Source organism: Eubalaena glacialis, chromosome 9 (assembly GCF_028564815.1).
Source record: "Eubalaena glacialis isolate mEubGla1 chromosome 9, mEubGla1.1.hap2.+ XY, whole genome shotgun sequence".
NCBI lineage: Eukaryota > Metazoa > Chordata > Mammalia > Artiodactyla > Balaenidae > Eubalaena > Eubalaena glacialis.
In genome coordinates this window covers 74,105,449-74,128,063 of record NC_083724.1, presented here as the reverse complement: position 1 = coordinate 74,128,063, position 22,615 = coordinate 74,105,449, and the positions used below count along the sequence as shown (strand labels likewise).

Below are 22,615 nucleotides of genomic sequence, written 5' to 3'. Positions count from 1 at the left end.
AGTTGTACAGTTTCTGTGAGTGCCAAAAACCTAGACCCTGTCTTTTCTTTTTTTTTTTTATTGTCTTCAAGCCCTCACTCTAGTCCTTGAGTATAAATAGGTTTTAAAAATTATTTGTTGAATAAATGAATAAAGGTAGAAATAACACAATAGATAGACACAACTGATTATGCAAAGTTAAAATACTGAAACATTGCAAAACTGTTATGCTTGCGTCAGCACCTAGTGCAGAGATAGGATGATTGTTTCTTAATTCCCACCCACTCCTCTGTAAGAGATTTCTGAATGGCTAAGGAACCTGGACGTGTTAGTGGAATATTTCATTATAATGGCTGAGTAATATTGTCCTTTTTTTCCCCAAATCAAAATACATAATAGGAAATAGCAAGTTTTAAGTCCATATTATGGAGAAAGACTCAGGGCAGTACAGATCCATCTTTTCTTATTTACCTGCAAATAAGAGTTGGACAAGTGAGACTTCTAAATTAGCAGTTTCCAGTGTTCCATGGACCCTTGGGGGACTGTCAGGTTAAATGGCAGCTGGGCTTCTCACCATTACCATCCCCTCCATCAAATTTCAACAAGAAAAAAAAATGTGGTTTTCATATTCTATACATAACAATCTAAATAAAATGATCTTTGGAACAAAAAATGGGGTACTAAAAATTAGAGATCACTTATCTAAATGAGTTCTGTTTCCTTTAAGGCAGTGAAATTGAATAATTATACATTTACTGCAGTGTTACAGCCATTCAAAACATTTTGGACACTTCTCTGGAAAGTGCCTTTAGACAAGGCGGTCCAAACCTTTTAGTTTCTTCTTTGATGGAAAATACTCAACTCTTAAATGCTGACACTCTTACAAAGCAGGCAATTTATTCAGACCAGTTCTGATGTTCAAGGTAAGAGTTGAAGCTGGATAATTAATATCATGTTTGATCAAATGTGACTATAGAGCAATGAGATGTTCAGTTCCCACGTGGATGAGGGCCAGAGAGGTGCTGGAAGATGGAAAGGGTGTCATTCAGCATTGCTCATATAGTTATGCAGATGAAAATCCTGGATGGGAGAGTTTAGTTATAATGTTTACATGAGCAAATTATTCTAAATCTTCTGCTGGCTTAACGTGTGTGTGCCTGTGTGTATGAAAGAGAGAGAGAGAGAGGAAGAGGGAAGGATGTTCCTACTTCCTTCTAAAGAACCAGAAAGAATTTAGCAAGTGTTTGCTAGCTATCCCCTCACTAATTCATACTCTTCCTTGAATGGTCCTTAAAATCCACTGCTTCCTGCCAATGGACTCTTTTAACTTCACTGTATTGTGGTCAAGACCATGACTAATGACTCTCAGATGTAAAAACAAAGTGATTAAAAATTTGCTATATGAGTTTGCTGCCAATCCCACAGGAATTTTCAACAAATTAAAGGCAATTTTAGTAACAGTAAAGTCAGATACATTAAAGCAGAATTTTAATTATTAATTGAGGTTTATTAATAATGTGCATTATTAGTAGTAGGAGTTGCCATTCTTGAGTCCCTACTCAATGACATGTAATGGGTCACTGCCCCACTCAACCTCTACAACAAACCCTGCCCACAATCACATGGCTTATAAGTGGTAGAGACTAAGTGAATGCACTCCACTCGCATTCTCCCTTCATTCAGGTCTCTGCTCAAATCTTGCCTTCCTAGCCTCTGACATTCTCTAACCAGGAACAGTGTTGTTTTCATTTACAGCATTTATCTTCTCCTAACAAATCAAACATAGGTTTGTCTCCTCCATTCCCAGACTGTTAGAGCAATATTTTTTTCTATTTTGTTTACTACTGAATTTATAGTTCATTTAACAGTTTTTGGCCCATCATAGGTCCCTGATAATATTCATTAAATAAAAAATAGGTGCATGAAGAATGTTTGATGAATGAAAAAAATGGGCAAACCAACACAGATTCCCTTTCCTTCAATCCCAGGGGTTTTTACTATTTCATACTGCTTCATAATTTCAAAGACACTACTATATATAAAATAAGGACCTATTGTATAGCACAGGGAACTCTACTCAATACTCTGTAATGACCTATATGAAAAAAGAATCTAAAAAAGAGTGGATATATATGTATATATATATATGTATAACTGCTTCATTTTACTGTACACCTGAAACTAACACAACATTGTAGATCAACTATACTCCAATAAAAATTAATTTTTTTTAAAGGCAAAAAAAATCAAAATTAAAAAACAAAAATGGCAATCTCACTCTACCTATCACCTTGAAATCCTTATTTCCCACTCATTGCCCACCCTGTAATAACATAGGGCAGGAAGGCTAGATCTCTGACTAGAGGTTGTAGGATAACATCAAGGATATCAACAATGTCTTGCTGGTACAGAGAGCCAGAACAAGGATTGGAGCAGCCGATGCCCCCTTAGAGTCCTCCTCACATTTCCTAGGACTGGTGAATTAGAAAAGAAGGTTGCTATCTGAGGACATGAGCTAAGCCTGAGTACAGAGATTAGAAAGCACTCTATGACAGAGGAAAAAAGGGAGTGGTGGGCATAAGCCCGAAACTCACTAGTATTGCCAATTTAACCCACCCAACAGATAGCAGGCCAGCCACCTGTTGTTTCCTTTCTTTTCAGGAAATAAAGATTGCCATACAGAGAAAAATTAAGAGATATTTAAGGAACAGGAGAACTATCTTAGAAGACAACAAAGAGAAAAACTTAGTGGAGGAAAATGAACTAAAGGGAAGGGACAGACAGAGACTGAAAACAAGTTTAAAAAGATAGAATATACCCAAACAGAAAAAGGAACATATTTGCAACAGGTGGCGAGACAATCAGATATTACTAAAATAGAAATATTGGACATGAAAGATAAGATTTGTGAAATAAGTAATCCTGTGAAGTAGCAGAATGAATACATTAAAATTGTATTACTTAACTGGAAGACTGGGTCACGAAACTCTCCCAAAAGGCATGAGAAAAAGACAGAGAAATAGGAGGGGCAAAAAAATGAGAAAAAAAGACAAGAATGTTGGAGAACAGAAATAGAGGTGTCAAAGTCCACTGGGTTGGAAAACCAAAAGAGAAAATAAAGACTGCAGGCAGGGGATAAAATAGTGATAAAAATTATAACCAAGAATCTTTCCAAAACTAAAAAAGGCTTTATATTAAGCTTCAGTTTGATAGCATTCTATAGCAGAGACAAATCTCTGTTTGTACCAAATTGTTTCACTGACCTCCTGGACACACAAGAAGAATACATTTTCCTTCTGTCCCCTTGTATCTAGGTGGAGCTAAATGACTAATTCCAGATCAAAGGAGCCAGGGTACAAATGACCATGTTGAACAACTACCTGCCAAACAGTTAGCTGGACTGTGGTGAGAGTGAAAAACATACCTTTACTGATTTTTAAATGCCTAGATTTTGGAGTTGTTTTTTATAGCTGTTAGCCTAGTCTGACTCAGACTCATAGTGTACTGGGACACAGAATCAAAAATCACACCTAGACACATATCTACAAAGAAAATGCCAAAATCAGATCATGAACAAAGGAATTTTGAAAAAGTCATAGTAACATATCTCTTCAATAGCACCATAACATGCAAATATTGAAGGAAAATAAAATTGAACCATTATTTTAATATTTATCTGAGTTAATAAATACATATATTGGTAAATAAGGTTTCAAAATAAAAAATTCTCAGAAATTTTTATCATACATGTATCCTCTTTGAAAGATTTTTTTTTAAAGATATAGTCCCACAAGAATAAAAACAAATAGAAAAAAAAGTTATATTGCAAATAAAAATAAAGAATTTACATTGTAACTAGAAAAGGGATGACAGTACAATCCTAAAACTCCTTACAATATCAACATGGGCAAAGGAATTCCTTTGGGTGAAATAACAGCTATTGGTAGAGAAGAACATATAATTACGTGTCTCAAAAATAACAGGTAACTTTCTGGCTGGGATAAATATTTGTTATAGTTAATGGTAGAAAAATTTAAAAACCAGAAGCATGGTAAATAAAAGTCATCAAAAATTACAGAAACAAGTCATAGCAAAACTGAAATTACAGTAAATAAGCTAAACAAACTTAATAGAAGATGAAGATTCTCAGTTTGAGTTTTTAAAAAACATAAACAAATCAACTCTGGAAAGACACGGAGGGAACTTAAATGAGCATTCCTAAGTGAAAGAAGTCAATCTGAAAAGGCTACATACTGCATAATTATGACAAATATATGACATTCTGGAAAAGGCAAAACTACACTATAGAGGGTAAAAAAGATCAGTTATATTTCCAGGGATTAGACTGGGGAGAGGGATGAATAGGCAGAACACAGGATTTTTAGGGTAGTGAAAATACTCTGGATGATACTATAATGGTGGATACATGTCATTACACATTTGTCCAAACCCATAGACTGTACAACACCAAAAGTGAACTCTAAGGTAAATTAAGGACTTTGGTTGATTATGATGTGTCAATGTAGATTCATCCTTGGTAAAAAACAGTACCCTTCTGTTGAGTGATGTTGATTTTGGGGGAGGCTACGCATGTGTAGGGGTAGGGGGTACACAGGAAATCTCTATACCTTCCTCTCAACTTTGCTGTGAACCTAAAACTGCCCTTAACACACACACACACACACACACACACAATGTTCTCCAGAAGTGACACATTTTTTAAAAGGGCAAGGGCATAGAATTATTGGGGGAAAAGCAAGGTTTAAAAGAATATACATATACCTTTTGAACTGAAAGAATATGAACCAAAAGAAAGCTAGAAATTAATTTTAATATAAGCCAAAATATAATTTTAGATAAAAGCAAAATCATTTATTCATTCTACTAATATTTATTCAATCTCAAGCACTATTCTAAACAGTGGGGCTAGAGCAAGGGACAAATCAAAATTTTTCTTGCCCTCATGCAGTTTACATTCTAAAAGGATACAAATTAAGGAAAATCACACACTATAAAAGAAAACAGATAAAATACTCATTACCACATGATATTGTAAGAAAAGTAAATTGAGATACTAGGAATTCTTAAGCAAGGTGGCATTTGAGCAGGACCCAGAGGAAGACAGGTAAACAAACATGAAGCTATCCAAGGGAGTAGGATTCCAGAGAAGAAATGGTAATTACAAAGACCCTGGGATGGAAGAGTGACACATATTCAGCAACATCAAATAGGTCAGTGTGGCTGGAATGCAACTGGCAAGTACAGATGGATAAGTGAGATTAGAACAACCATATAGGACTTTTTTTTGTCATTACATGAATTGGGGTTTTAACTGTGAATGAGATGAAAAGACATGAATCTTTTAAGCCAGAAGAAAAAACAGTGTCAAAGCAGATGGGTGTGTTAAGAGGCTACTGCAGTAATCCAAGCTAGAGATGATGGTGGCTTGGACCAGAGGGATAATGGTTGAAGTATAAAGAAGGCATCCAGATTCTGGATATACATGACAATAAAGCCAAGAAGACTGACTGATGTGTAGGTGGTAAGATGTGAGAGAATGCTACAATTCAAGGAAAACTCCAAGATTTTTTTAGTGCATTTAGTGAAATGAGGAAAGACTAGTCAGGAGTAGGGCTTTTTTGGAGAGAAAGGGTAGCGATCAATAGTGCACTTTTGGATATGTAAATTTTAAGATACTTACTGAATATCCAAGAGGACACATTAAGGAGGCAGTTATATATAAAGAAGTCCTGTATGAAGATTTAAATTTGGAAGTCATCAAGACATAGATGGTGATCTCATCCAGACTGATGGTTTTAAAAAACAAAAGAGTGAGAAGAGAAGATGTTCAAATACTCAGCCTTCTGACACACCAATATTTACAATTCAGGGAGATGCTAAGGAGGCATTCAAGGAAACAGAAGTACAGGCTAGTGGCCAATAATAATTACATAAAGCAATATTCCATCTCACTATTAAGAGAAATGTAAATTAAAGATAACATTGTGGTATAATTTTACATCCCTAAATAGGTAGAAATAGCACATAAAATAGCATCTTAATTTTGTGAGTATTTATGAAACCTTGTCAATGGGAGTACACATGTGTGCAGACATGTTGCAGTACACATAATCTATTAGTACTTAGTAAAATAGAGCATGCATATGACCTATTACACAGCAATCTGGTCTTTGGGTTATGTACCAGAGTAATACACAGATGCCCAAGGAGGAAGGAAATAATGTGAAGGCATTAAAAAATAATATGTGCTATATGCATAAAATAGAAAGCAACGAAATAATCAAAGGGAATGAACTAGATCTACATATAGTAACTAATATTGTAGGAATATCTTTTTGAGAGAATGAAGTTTAATCATTATGAAGATTAAACATATACAAGGAACAGTTTTATCCATATTTCACAGATAGACATATATACACATATGGAATAGAAAACTAAAAGAGCATACATTAAATAAATGAGGGATAAGATATACAGAAGAAAGACAAGAGAAATAGGCGTGGTGACAAAATATGAAAGGAAATAATGGTAAAACTGTATAGAGTATTCTTGCCTAGACCAATTACGATTCTGTGCTTTGAAATAATCATCTGAAATCTCTTGATCAATTCACTGAATAGAAAAATAAATAAATAAAATTTCAGGATTCAGGCAACATTTACTGTATTTAAAATATAAAGTTTCCTATTTAAAAAAAAAAAAAACTTTAATGGAAAGTCAAATTACATCTAGGAGTCACAGTCATTTAAGAACTAAATGATAATAAACGGGAAATATATGATGTCTTGAAGTATGACACGAATCAAACTTTTCCTGATCTTTTCTATGCCAAGAACTATAAATAATCATGACACTCAAAGATCAGAATCACTGAAGTGCTTTTCCTTGTGATACAAATTTCCAGATACCTGAAAGATAACTCTCCACATAACAAAATTTTCTGTTTTAATGATAATAGGCATTGGAATTCGACTAATACATACTACATTACTCTCTGCTTTCTTAAATAGAGGGCAATGTATGGAATTTAGAACCCATTACTAATTTGCCCTCTATTAGTCAGTAAGATAATAACAGGTCCATTTACCACTGCTCAGTACAACTCTTCCTCCGTCCCACAGATGTGATGATCATTTTTCAATCACCAATGCCGTGGTCACTCTGCTACCATTATACTATTGGCCAGACACTTATCTTCTTTCTACTATTCTTTCTTCCATTTTCTTTCTACTTTTCTTCTAAATTTCTTCCCCTTTTGAACCCTAGATCCTATAACACCTTTTCATTCTCTAAATTTTCTCTTATAGTCCCATACTTTTGTTTCAAGTGAGTCTGATTTCACAGCCAGCAATAGTCAATTTGGTCAGGAAACCAATCAGGTTTTTCTGGGAGTGGTTATCAGGTTTCGGTCTTCCCTAGGGAAGCAACCATTCAAAGCACCAGAATTAGAATTAAAAAAGAAATGGTCATTTCAGTTCTGTAACTTATCAGCTGGATAAAATTAATCAAATTGATTAACTTCTTTAAAGTTTCATTTTTCTTCTTGTTTAAAAAAGGGATTCATAATAACGCATTCCCAGAAGGCTATTTTTAAGACTGAGTCAAATACATGTAAGACAGTTATCTCAGTGCCTAGTTCACAAAATATCTAATATTCCCAATAATTTTAATACTTAACTTCAAGCATAAACTACCAAGTATGCTATTTTTTTCTGGATTCTATAATGCTTTAAGTTTCTAAAACAGCCACAAAACTTCCAACCAATAAACTGAGATGATCTAGGTAAATGAAATGTTGGTTTTTAGTCCTAAACTTTGAAATCCTTTATATCTTTTAATTAGAAAATGTATAATTACCTTAAACTATCTTTCAAGTCTTCTAAAATATATCCACCAACATGAATATGATATTGCAAAAATGAATAAGTAAAATAAAATGTTATACTACCCAGATTTCATTAGAGTGACCACTATATATTTTCAAAAGACTATATAGTTTTTAAATAGTATAGTTTAGGAGGCTAAAAAGCTTTATTTCAGTGAAATGCATGTATGTCTTACAGTTTATACACCCAGAACTATTTTTAATCTTAGAATGATACCTTCTATATAACACTTGAGAAAAAAATGAAATTATAAAACACAGATCTAATCTCAACAAATCAAAGACTGGGTCTGAGAAGGAATTTGTGGTGATTTACAAAGTTGGGAACTAGGAAATCTCCAACTTAAACTGTGGCTCAATTAAAGTTTATTTCCCCTCTATATAATATTTAGGATTAAACAGAGGAGAAATCATGGTATGATCTTTACCAGACTTGATGCCATTATACTGTTTGGGAGAGGAAATTAAAATTAATTAAAATATTCATGAAAACTTCCAGACCTCTGAAATTCAAAATACCCTTTTCCAACATTTAACTTCATAAGCAGACAGTGCTCGTCCAAAAGTTCTTGTCTGTGTGCCAAGAGAACAAAGGTCATAGATGTAACAGCAGAGAGAATACTGAAACAAGATAAAGATGGATAGTACAGTGTGCTGAACACAGAGTCTCATATACTGGGATATTCTTGCTTTCACTTTTGAGGAAACGTACCCTAATTAAATCCCAACACATTACTGATCATTTAAGTGGAAGAAACACATTTTATAGGGCCTATCTTAGCTCTGGATTCCCCCAAAAAAGCAGATCTACCACAAAGGTTTATGTGTGAGCAATTTATTTGGGAATGTGATCACAAGTAACAAGAGTGAGGGAGAGGGGGAATGAAACAGGGAAGAAAAGAAAGAGAGACGATACAAGTATATAGTTGTTCACTACTATGGAAAACAACTCCACCCCTCAGTGGTCATCTGAGAAGATTAAGAAGTGTGCCTAGGAGCCACGTGTCCAGTTAGGGGGTGGGGGAAAGTATGCATTTATCTATCTGCTTCTACCCCTCCTACTTCTAGGTTGTGCACGCATGAGTACAAAGGAGTTCCCATAGGTCTCCAATGATGTGGTATCAGAGAAGAACTGCACCAGGAAGTTAGAGACACTCAGTTCAGGTCAGAGGCTCTGAGATATCCCGGCAAGGTGCTATTAGGTTCACCTGCATGAAGACGCTGAAAGCCTACAAACTGATTGCTGCAGCAGTGGTTGGAATAGAAAGTATGGCCAGAGGATTTAAAATGATGCATGAAAGGCATCCATATTAATCATCTTCCATAGAGGAAATACATGACTTTCCCATAAGAGAATTACTTTTTCAATCTGTCAAGTCAGAAACAGTGTTATGTTTGGGGAGTTCTGTAACTCAGGAGGTTGTCTGGGGGTCGGGGGTGCATGTTAAGACATAACCCTTAGCTCTTGGAATTTTAGCATTACCATTTTGGGAGAACATCAATAAAATGGATTTAGTTCCCTGGTCTTTAACTCAACAAAAGAAAACTTTAAGCAACTTTATTAAATCAACCTTCAGCCTGAGTTGGTCCCACATGTTAATTTATTAAATGACATTGCATTTTCATTGCAACTCTCTTCTGTGCTCTTAATTTAAATCAACATACTTGATATTGAATAGTCTATGTCAATTTCATTTCTGAGTCACCCAGCAGCTTGAGCAAAGTAATAACCAACCCCTACCAAGAGGAAAAGTTAAATAAATAAAAAGAAAGAAAAACAAAACCAAATAGTAATCCCAAATTCCTGTTTCATAATTCATATAAAAAAACATGTTAATCTGCTCTCAAGTGTAAATAACACCAACAGCATATGAAATCAGTTCAGCTCTCCAAGAAAAATAATAGTGATCCTATTTATTATGTTTCATGATATCTTCTAAAAATCTAAAGGAATTCTAACTAAACAATTCTCCTCTCTCTCTCCCTCTCAGTGAAAAGACAAAGATTGTTTCAATGGAAAGAATGCATATATTCATATTAACTTGAAAAGCAAAGTGAATTCAGTAAAATAATAGTTACTATCATTATTACTGGTGATTGATAGCATTTACTGGCATACTTCTCATGAGAATTCAGCAAATATTACGTATTTCCAACCCAAAAATATGGCCACAAATCCTTTAACTCTTCTCTCACGTACAGAGAAGGTTTATTTTCCCTCCCCTGGAATTTGTGCTGCCTTGTGTCTACTTTAACCAATAGAGAACAGTGGAAGTAGCATATGCCAGATCCAGGCCTACCATTTAAAAGGACTGTCAGTTTCTGCCTTCAGTGTGAGAGCCCTGAGCCTCCACATGACAATGAGCCACCACGTGAGATGTTCAACTGCCTTGCTGGAAAGACTACAGGGAAAAGTCCTGAAACTGTATGAAGAAAGAGAGGGGTTTAGTTGTCCCCACCAAGATGCCAGGCATGAATGAAGCCATCTTGTATACTACAGATGAAACTAGTCTCCAGTTAAGTATCACTAGGTAGCTCTCATCAATCTAGATGGTGCAAAAGAATGCCCAGCAGAGACTGCTTGAATTCTTGACCCACAAAGTCATGAGCGATAATAAAAATGGTCAGCCAGTAACTGTTGGGATAGTTTGTCATTCAGCAATAGATAGCCAGAACAACCATATAGCCTTTTCTTCCCATATCTGACTGAACTACAGCTACTTCAGCATAACATGGCAGAGGGAGTTGTTCCCATTGTTACTGCTGCTATTTTTAATGTGTATGATTTGTCTCCATTCTTCAGATATTCTTATTCAATGGGTCTAGAACAGAGTCTAGAAATACAAGCACATCTTACAGTCTAACATGAAAAGCTTTCCTTGAAGAAATCCCCTCTAAAACAAATGTGACAGTTATCTATTCTCTGCTTGAACATTCACTTGATAGGGATATAGCTACCTCACAAAGTAAACCCACTCCTAATTATGGAAGTGTTTTTGCTGAGGGCAGAAGAAAGTGATTCATAGGTCAAATGTCTCTGGAAAACTCCATGGCAGGAATTCATGAGCCACTTAGGCTTTTCTATTAATCGATTCAACTGCGTCACGTGCTTCTTTTGGTGCAGCTTTGAACTGAGACTTTTGATTAAAAATCATAAAAGAAAGAATCCATTTGGCTCAGTTCATCTATCTTAGGGCAGAACACTTTAGGCCAAACCTTGTCATAGCCAACTGACCGGCCTAGAATCTGTTGCCCCTAAGGGCCCACCCTGATCCAATCAGCTGTGGCCATGGAATTAGGTCATGTGCTCCAGAACATGACTATTTATGGTGGTAGAGTATAGGGTCAATCTCTGAGAAGGAAATATAAAGAAACCAGCACTGTGAAGTACAGCTAATATATTTTCTTTTCACATACAAGTTTTTCATATTTGAAAAGTTCTATTAATCACCCATACTCCATCATCTACTCATCTCTGGTTGTAATCATCAGGGTCCAGTCAGAAGATAAAAACTACACAAGTTATTTTAATAGAATTTAATTAAAAGAATGGTTACCCAGGCATTAGAAAACTGAAAAGGCAAAAGGGAACACTACGGTCTTTGCTGGTACTGATACCTCAGGAGCTTGAAAGAGAGAACTTTTGAGACTAGGACACACACCTCTGACAAGGAGGTGCTCTGAGTATTGCTAAACTAGTGCAGCAACAGAAGTAAAACAAACAGTGATAAGTAAATCTCAACAGAACTATTATTTCATTTGTTCAGGCCACTATATTCCTATCACAGACATGGTGACAAACATGCCACACTGTAAATTCCTGTTCAGTGAACAATAGGATCTGATTTTTTTCATATGAATTCCTACTGACTAGGTTTTATCCAACATTGCTTAGATAGTTGACTCTTTAAACTCAGGTGCTAGATTACAGTTTATCCACAAAAATGTTCATGCTTAGCCTTGATCATTTTACTGAGGTCTTTTTTTTTCCTTTTTTTCATCTCTATCATCCAAAATACTTACTGCTCCCCCAGCTTAATTTAGAGCAGCATCTGAAGTCACCCTTTACAGAAAACCACTCTTCCATATATAATCTCAAAAACTCTTTACCCTAATAACCTAAGAGAAACTCAAATTCTATCCAGTCAAATGATTCTAAGTAACACTTCCATCTTGGATAATTAACAAAATTTGCTGCTGAGAATAATTTCCTACTAGATAAAGTATTAAAGTGGAACTATTTTTGTTATTGAAGTGACTATGTACTCTTGATTGGTTCTTTGGTTTTAACTGTTCAAAAATTGAGTGCCTATCTGTACTAGACAAGTGATTTGAGTCTCAGTTTATTAATCTGTAAAAAAAAAAAAAAAAAAAAAAAACACTTCTCACAATTTAGTTAGAGAAATACGGTTGAAATATAAGTTTCTAGCAGATATAGAATTTCCTGTTTTGGTTACTTAATACTATGACCATATATTAAGTAATCGCCGTTGTAGAAACAAAAATGGCTATGATGTGATTCTTGTCCCCAAAGAATGCAGTCTCATGTAAAATGAAATACTATATTAAGACTGTCCCCTTCTCTGAGTCATGTTTTCACAAACTCCTCAGAAGTCTTCAATTCTGACATTTTAATTAATACTACCTGTAAAACAGCACTAATCACCCTCCATCACTGGAACAATCCTAACAATTTACTTTCCCAGTCATTTTTGGGGTGAGACTGACCCCAACTGCTGTCTGATCCACACATCTATGAAATCATTGGCGTGACCCTCGGAGATGTCTGTCCAAGATTGCAAAATGATCACCACAATACACACCCCCAACCACACGCCCAGGAAGGAGACCGGGTACCTGAAGCCAATTCAGAAAACAACCCCTTTAATGGGTTGTTATGTGAAGCCCAAGGAGGATGTGACTCACAGAAACATCATCGTGGGCCTGGTGGGCATTCACTGCTTTCTCACGAAGACGGGAACGATCACCGCCTTGGAGCACGTCCACAACATGAAGGTGATGAAATTCCGCATGAGCTGGGTCGGGTTGTCAGGATTGTCGTAGAGGCCAACAACCTGGCCTACCTGCCCAACCAAGCTGGTGGAGATGGGGCTGAAGCACCGGCCAAGCCGGTGAAAATATATTAGCTGTACTTCACAGTGCTGGTTTCTTTATATTTCCTTCTCAGAGATTGTCTGACCCTATACTCTACCACCATAAATAGTCATGTTCTGGAGCACATGACCTAATTCCATGGCCACAGCACCCTGCATCCTCGAGGAGTGGGAACCATGCCCACATTCCATCAAGAAATCCAACAGTGGTCTCGTAAGGTGAGACCATCAGGGAGGAGGCGAACATGCTCTACCTGTCCAAGTTCCCTAACAAGCACAATCAGCTGTACCTGAGGGCGCAGCCCTTCCCGGATGGCCGGGTGGTGGACACCGGCAAGGGTGAGGTGTCTGCCCACCAGGAGCTCGAGCAGCGGGCCCGCTCCCTGGCCAAGAGAAGTACGAGGGGGACACGGCCGAGGCTCGCAAGATGCAGTGCTTTGGGCCCGCCAGCACCGACCCCATCATCCCAAGTCACCAAGGGCGTGCAGTACCTTAACGAGATAAAGGAGAGCGAGGTGGCTGGCTTCCAGTGGGCCACCAAAGAGGGGGCACCGCGCGAGGAGACTGCGGGCGGCGTTCGCTTCGACGTTCAGCTGTGACGCTGCGCACGGACACCATGCAGCGCGTCCCCACTCCTGGCACTGCCTCCACGCCGCGGCTGACCGCCCGCCCGGCTCCCAGAGCCCGGCTTCTAGATCCAGGGCCCGCAACAAGAGGTTGGCGGCATCTACAGAGCCCTGAACAGGAAGCGGGCCACGTCTTAGAGGACTCCCAAGTGGCCTTATGTTCGTCATGAAGACCCATCAACGAGTCTTTGGCTTCACCGCCAACCCGAGAGCCACGCGGGGAGCTAGGCCTTCCCCCACCCGGTGCGTGTCTGACCACTGGCGGACCCTGCCTGCAGACCCCTTCTACAGCCGCAGCCGCGTCTTGGCGGCAATGCGCAAGCGCAAAGGTCTGACGACCAGCCTCCCAGCCCAGGACAACTTCCAGGACAGAAGGCAGGTGGCCTTCCGCAGCCCCGGCGTCCAGCCGGTGACTGACCACAGCCCCGAGCCCCCGTGTTCCCCTCACGACACCTCGTGTGACTGTGCAGACGCTGTGATGCTCCGCCTGACAGGTTTCTCCGGCCCACTCTGTGCCATCGTTCAGTGTGAACACTTGATGCCGTTTCTTTTGATATTTATTTCAAAACTACAGATACAACAGAAGTGCCCTTGCAGCACAGACTTATTTGGCCTGGGGGGAAGAGGAAGTGGGGATGAGACACCCAACACTTTTTTTCCATATCTTCAGAGGGAAACTCAAATGTCCCCTCAAATTTTAGAATAACCACATTACAAGGTTTAAAAAAAAGAGTACCATAGAAATGATGTTCATTTATAACAGGATATAACCTATAGGACACAATGTATTTTTCCTCATTCTTGTTTGATTTAATGTATTCTTTAGCATGATTATAAATATATCTCTTATCTTTAAGATTTTAAGCTTTCTTTTGCTCTCTTCAACAATTTTAGAAACGAATAAGGTGTCATCTTCCTAAAAGCTATTTTGGTATCTACTCTTATTTTTTAAAATTCTCCCACTTTGTGGTTTTTAATGATTCAGGTAACTCTTGTGAGCTCATCCTCTAAAACCTTTAAATAAAATGTAAGTAATAACTGTGGTTAAAAAAAAAAAAAGGGACAAATAGCTAACTACAGAGTTAACTTGAATATGCCAGACTCACATCTGTTCTTGGCCTCACTAGGGCCTTACTAGCAAAATGTGAGCTCATAAGTCACGAACCTTAAGCGTAGGAAATACCTAAAGAAACCCGCAGATGACCAGGGAATTTTTTAAATGCGTGCTAAATACTTCTTTACTGCTTGGTTTTGGGGAGGAGTTAGACAAGACAGAATAATAAAAGTAGTCATGGGTAGTACTTTAGCATTTACTTTTTCCCCTATTAACTTAATCTTTTAGTCATCATCAAAATGAAGTGGGAATTTAAAATAGTACAGCCACTTTGGAAAACAGTTTGGCACTTTCTCAAAATGTTAAATGGAGTTACCATATGAGGGCAAAATTTCCATATGAAGCAATTCCACTCCTAAGAGTCTACTCAAGAGAAATGAAAACATATGTCCACATAAAAACTTGTACACGAATGTTCACAGAATTATTCATAACAGTTAAAAAGTGGAAACAATCCAAATGTCCATCAACTGATGAATGTATAAACAAAACGTAGTTTATCTGTACAGTGGAATATTATTTGGCTATAAAAAGGAATGAAGTATTGGTGATGTTACAACAAAGATGAGCCTTTAAAACATTAGGCTAAGTAAAAGAAACCAGTCACAAAAGACCGCAAGTTCTATGATTCCATTTATAAGAAATTTACATAATAGGCAAATCTGTGTTGAAAGACAGCAGATTAGTGTTTACCTAGGGTTGGGGGTGAGGACAGAAAAGATGGGGGTGGTGAGTAGTGACTGCTAATAGCTACAGTGTTTCTTTGGGGTAATGAAAATGTCCTAAAATTAGATTAGAACCATCCTTGCCCAGTACTATAGATATACTAAAAACCATTCACTTGTGTACTTTAAATGGGTGAACTTTGGGGTATGTATGTAAAATATACATGGGTAAAACTGTTTAAAAAGAAGAAACCTTGTTGCTAACTAAGGTGCTATTCTCATTTACAAATTAATAAAATGGAGACAAGATAATTGTCCAAATTTCAAATTCTAGAATTTGCTAAAACAGAACTCAACCTCTGTGTTCAAGTCTAATGCTACTTCCATTATATGAGCAGTTCCCTCATAAAGTGGGAACTAAAGCTTATTTACAGAGACTACTTGGATATTGGAAGGGTTTTCAAAACATTACCTGTGAGGAAAAATTAAATGAGTTAAAGATGGTAGAAAGACAATTACAGTAATATTAAGTGATTTGTAGTGATGTTGTGGAAGAAAAAGTAGAATTATTTTTGTTTTATTGCCAAAGACAGAAGTAGAGTCAAATAGCATAAAGCTTGGGACTGGTCAGGGGAGTTAGGTTAATACCACAGGGTTTAAAACTTGAACTTTAGAGTAAGAAAAATCCAGTTTGAAATACAGCCCCACATAACGCTGAGAAACGTACATAATATCTTTAATCCGCAGTGGATTTGTCTGATATAATACAATTCTTCTACATGAATTTTAAATAAGTAGAGATGTTCCTTGGGTGTTCCTTTAGCAAACATCCAGTAGGTATGAAGAGTGCTTAGTGATGGGCACCAGACTTGCCCTCCCAGGACTCTAAATAAAGAATCTAGATTGGAGATCCTGCTAATCCCAAATATCAAAGGTCATTTTTTTCTGCTGCTAATATGCTCAGAGAGCACACAGGTGACCTTAACCAAAACAATGACATGATGGTTAGCCCTTACAGAGATCTATAAAGCCCCCTCAGTTAAAAAAAGTGATCAAAGAGACATAGGGTCAAAACTGTGAAAACTGTCTTACTGTTAACATTTCATTTGATAAAGCTTCATTAGAAAAGAGCCACACACATTAAGTCTGGGAAATACAAAGAAACCCACAGAACCTAGAGATTCCTTAAAATACATGTTATTTATTTTACTACTTGGTTTCTGGAAGGAGTTAGACAAAAGAAAATAATCATGAGGGAAAGAAGAGAGCAAACTTTGACTACTCATGAAGATGACCTCACCTTCTATTTTACAAATAGAAATGAATCACCTCAAATTCCTATTACAGACACAAACAACCTACCCTCATGCACTCCATTCTTGCCTCCCATATATATGAATCGGACTTCTTCCTCTTGTTGAAAATTAATCCTTTTATGTTCTGGTTCCAAATAATTTTCAACTCAAAGTAACTCTTTAATTATTTCCCTATTTATTTTATCTCTGTCTTCTCCTTCTGGTGACTTTTCTCCCATTGTATACAAAAATTCTCAAGTCTAATTGCCTAAGGGGGAAAAAATCCTCTTCATTTACTATGTCTCTTCTTAGCTGAGCTACTTAACAATAATCTTTACTTGTCGTCACTTCCTTCCCTTCATTTCATTCTTCATAACTTTGGAATATATTCATTAAGATCATAAATAAATTACTAATTGTGTTAACAAACCTCTTTCTTGACATTTATTTCTTCCCTAGATTCTGTAATATCTGGTTCCTCTCCTACTTCTTGTATATTTCTTATATCTTCTTTTCCAGTTTTTCTTTCTCCACCAGCCCATGAGAAGGTGATGATTGCCCCAAATTTCATCCCCACCCACCAGACTACCTCTGTTCTGCCCTTCAAATCTGCTCCTTATCTCTACTGATAGCACTGTCATCCACCCAAATGTCCAAAACTTCAACTTGAGCATCACCCTGGACCCCTCTAGTTCTCCTTTCCAGACAAATGATCCTACAGCACCATCAAGTCACTCTCTTAAATGTATCTCAAATGTGTTCCTTCTTTTCCATTTCCATAGCCACAGTCTTAAGGATCTGATCAAGTTCTCATATTACCAATTACAAAAACCTAGCCTCGCATCTTACCTTCCTCTAGCTAGCATTCTAATCTATCCTCTACATTGAGTAGGATAATATTTCTAAAATATAAATCTAATCACATTAGTTTTCTTTTTAAAAATCCTTTCATGGTTTCCAACACCAACATGATTAAGTCTAAATACTAAGTGTATCACCCAGGGCTCTTTGTGACCTTACCCTTTACCTTACACTCCACTCCTAATTACATACATGGCCCAACCAATAGTTTGCTGAGTGGGGCATACTTTCTCAAGCCTTCCTACCTTTTCAAATGCTATTTCTGCTGCCTGAGATGTTACGACTTTCCTTATATGTCTAGTGAAATACTACATCTTCCTCAAGACCTTGTTCAAGTCTCAAGTTGCAAGAGACAAAAAATATATACATGTAAGTCTCATTTCTCCCATGAAAACTTCTTGGCAGCTCATGACAGAGTTCTGTATTCCCTCCTCTTAAACGTATTTCTATTTTATACTTATTGTAGAGTAGGATAATATTTAACTGTTTGTAACTCATGTAATAATAGCAGTAATGTCAATAATAATTAACAAAAATACCCATAATTTTTTGAGATGTATGTGCCTGGCACCACTCTAAGCACCTTACAGGTATTAGCTCATTTAATACTCACATAAGTCTTAAGGTAACATTTATCACTACCATTTTACAGATGAGATCATTAAGACATAGAAAGTGAAATAATTTGTGTAACATCTAACAAGTTGTAAGGAAAAAATTCAAACTAAGGCAGAGTGGTGATAAAATCCATGCTCTTAACTACCATTTCAAGCCTAAAGCCTGTGAACTCTGGAAAGGCAGGGTCCATGTCCTACTCATCAAGGCCTAGCATATTTCCTGCCACATAGTTAATGCCCTATTACTGTATGTTGAATTAAAGGCCAAGCCCAAGGGAAGTTATACTAAATTCCAAATATATTTTCAAATAAAATTGATTTATGTATGTCTCCAATGAAATCAAGGAAAAGATGTTCTATAAAAATAAATTTAAGAACTTGTAGAAATATTTTAAAAATAATTTACAGCTGCAAGAGACAAAAATATATGCATGTAGGTGTTAGTCACTGCACATCAACACAGTAAAAATGTATCACAAGACAGATGGCAATTCCAAAAAGTCACCGGATTATTGATCAGATAGGCACTGAAACAGAAACTCTGTTACTCCATTGGCCTTCAAGGACATGAAATAGGAGTTTGTGCCATGAAGCATTTCTGCAAATACACTATGAAATATGGTGTTCCTCTAAGTAGCAAGATGCTTCAATCCAGAATCATCATCTTAAATCACCCCAGGGTCTTTCCTTCCCTCTTTTTTTTTCCATCTTATAGGCATTAAAATTTCAGAAATGAGAAACTGCTTCACTGGACACAATATGAAAGGGGTGTTGCTCCTTATAGGATGGAGCAAATAACGTTAAAGAAAATAGTGTTATGCCTTCAAAGACCAGCCGGTGAGAAGTGAAGCAATTGCCAGCCCTGGAAATGCTTTATTTGAAAAATAAAATTGTATAAAGTTCTGTTTCATTTGCAGAAACTATATCAGAGAAAACAATTCATCAACTGCATAAATTGCAACTTGTAAAATTTCAGCTCACTTTGGTAGGGGTGGGGAGGCATATTTGGATTCAAAGTCCGGGCAACACTGGTTTTCCACTGCAAAAGTCTCTGGAAGGCAGCCATGGTTTTAAAAAATGCATGTATACATAGAAAGATGATAAGCCCACCCTCTGTCTGTCTCTCTTTCTCTCTCTTACTCAGAACTTGATAGTGGAGAGGGCACAGGCAATAAAGACTTATGGATTCTCATCCGCCTCTATCATTTAAACCACATGTTAAGTTACTTTCTCCCTGTCTTTCAGGGTTGTTGTTTTTTTTCCCAATTTTACCATGAAAGTACTTTCCTTACAGAATTATTGTGAAAATTAGAGACGTTTATAAAGTTTCTATCCTCATACTTAATGAATCTTATGTACTTAAACATTGGTGTTATTATTCTTAATAAAGAATATTCAGTATTAATGTTTACTTGCATGAAGAGCCTAAAACAACTCCCCTGAAAGAAAGGTAACTAAAAACTAAAATCATGTATGACAGAATAAAAGAAAGGAGAAGGGCAGACATAAAAATGGGGGCAGAGGTGGAGGAAGAATGTCTGACAGTGTTAATAGCAGCACGTAGCAAAGGTGTAATGTAGGAAAGCTGGCCTTATAGCCCATCCCAGGCCTTTTTAGATAGACCTGTTTCTTCCTAACCTGCTTAGAGCCCTTAGGCCTTTTCTTCTATCCCTTATCACACTGGATTCACACAGAGATGTAAATAATTGATAAAGGATCTACCTGCTCTGTGGTCTTTGCATTTTATTGTGGATCAGAGCTTTGGATCCCTGTGCTAACAGTCTAAAGATCCTTTGTGTTGGCAGAATAAAATCAGACAAGCATCAGGCAGCAAAGAGTACATTATGATAATATTATGATAAAAACACTGCTGGGCTCACTCTAACCTGCAAAACTGTCACCTACCACTCTACGAACATAAAAAGTTTATCAGGTGTTCCTAAGGAAACAATGCCTTAAGCTTCATGACCCACTGAAGACATTACACACAGGGATTTGAGAACTAGACACAGCCCTACAATGTTTTTTGAAAAATTAAATAATAAAATAGCCAGTAAGTAACCCAGGCAAGAAACAGGTCAATTTTCCGACAGAGATTATGTGGGGAAAAAAGAGAAAGAAAATCTAGACATGCAAGTAACAGATGAAAGGAATTACAAAGAATAAAAGCCAAGAAGTACAGTGAGGTTAAAAGTTATGCTGCCAATAAGTTAATAATCATGAATAATTGAAAATGCCCTGGCTAATGCCTTAGAAAGGTACCATATCAGAGAGAAACAAGCCATCTCTCAAGAAGTCTTACAAAATCAGTTTTTTCCTCCAGGATTGGAACCAATCAATATTTATTTGAGTGAGCTTGAATTTGGGATCATATAATATAAAAAACATATGTCTTCAAAACACTAGGAGTAAACTCAGTGTGGGGAGATGCTCCCAAGATGAGTCAGATAGAAGTACTCCTGGAATGGAAAGGCATGTGTAATCAGCTATGCAATTTAAACTTTTTAAACTCATATTCATTCCCTTTCTCTCTCACTCCCTATTGTATATTTATAGTTGAATTTATTTAAGTTAAAAATTCCCATGATAGGAACCCATTACATCTAAGATAAAAACTGGAAAGAGAAGAGGAATCAGACAGTCTACAATTTACCAAATCCTCCAAGAAATACCAGAACACTTTGCTGTATCTGCGTTAATAGGACTTATTTGAGCCTCTCTTACATTATTATTAAAGTTTTTACTCATTTACATATGCACTAGCTTATAGATTCTAGGAAAGGCACTGAGAATGATCACTTACTGAGGGAGTCCTATTAGGTGCAGACACTCTGGTAACTCTTTTAACAATAGTATAAGGCAGGTATTCTCCTTTTACAGGTAAGGAAACTCCCTCAGAGTGAGAGCTAACATCCCAGGTTAGAGCTTACAAGGAGCAGAGCAACAAAGGGAATCCCTATCAGTCAGACTCCCAAGTACATACTCTTCCAAATCCCTGAGTCACTAAGGCAATGAGCCCCCAAACCATGCTCAGAGTAGACACACATAATTGAGCAACCCATTCTTTCCCTTCATCACAGATGTGGTCTTAAGAAAACCTCCAAGCATCCTCTAATGGTGTAACTAAAAAGGCATAAAAAATGAAACCTGTGGGTCATGCTGACTACCATGCTGGGACAGTACCATTCATTTTGGGGTCTCATCATGCCTAAGGATGCTACAAATATTTGTTGAAAGAATGAATAAAGTACTAACACTGAAAGAGAGAAAAACAAGTTTGGGAATAAAAATGGAACAGAAAACTAACAATGCATTATGAAGAGAAAGGATCTCCTTTGTTCATTTCATGCACATTGGGATTTGCATGAAATGAATAAGCTGAATAGACCAGCAAACTGAATTTTAGCACTGCTTTGGCTATTCACAACAGAAACACAATGAATATTTCAAACTAACAGCTCACCACGTTTACTTGGAAGGTGGCTCCTCTTAGATCACCTCACTTTCATGCTAAAAAATGGACAGGTCAGAGTGTTTCTGAAAAGATTTTCCTCTACGGAGACAACACTTCTTAAAAATGACAGCCCAGCAAGGCTGCATAGCATCCCCAAAGTTTGGTGGCACCTGGAAGTCTCTTCTCGGCAATAGGTTATTATAATTTGCTTGTGAACTATCTCTATAAATTGCTTACTGAGTCAGGATAAACCTTTCTGAAAACAATACAGTTTTTATTCTAACAATTTAGATTGATGCTAAATGTCCTGGAGGTTGGCAGGGGGCAGGTGGATTGAGGTAAAGGATTAAAAAAGGTTGGGTATAATTTTTGTGCATTAACTAAAGTGAAATAGTGATAATTACCTTTGCAACGAGTATCTACCTTGTAGCTGATGTGGTATGTATTAACACTGATGAGTTTCAGGGTCAACGTGAGTTAAGTGTTATATCCAGAAAAATGGAGTATACAGTAAAATTTCTTTTTTCTTTCATTCAACAGTCTCTATGAAAGAATCACCCCCACCAAAATGCATACTTCAATCTTTTGCCTTAGACAGGTTATCATCAATTATAGCCATTAGCAGCTGTTACAATAATCAAAAAAGCTTAATACATACTCTAAAGAGCCAACTTTTCTCCAGGCCCTGGGCAGGTATGGAGGAAACATAAAATGCATGCATGATGCAGGGAATTTAGTGGTTTTGAAGATGTAGTGAACATACTGCCGAATGCAATGAAAAAAAATATCAGGGTATGGAGTGGAGGAACAGGAAACTTGTATGGTGTGCTGACCCCTTCCCCTGTTTGCACCCATCTTCTTCCCTATCCGCTCACCCTGCGCAATTAGCTGCAACAGCACCTGTATCACCATTGTGCTTTTTTGCTAATGTGTCTTTCTTCCTTTATTGTAAACACTTGAAAGACAAGAGCTTATCTCAGT

At 37.1% G+C, this 22,615-nt stretch overlaps 1 pseudogene; it reads left to right on the top strand.

Moving 5' to 3' along the window:
- The first annotated feature begins 12,670 nt into the window (after window positions 1-12,670).
- LOC133097344 (elongation factor 2-like) lies at window positions 12,671-14,334 on the top strand (annotated as a pseudogene).
- Window positions 14,335-22,615: the final 8,281 nt, after the last annotated feature.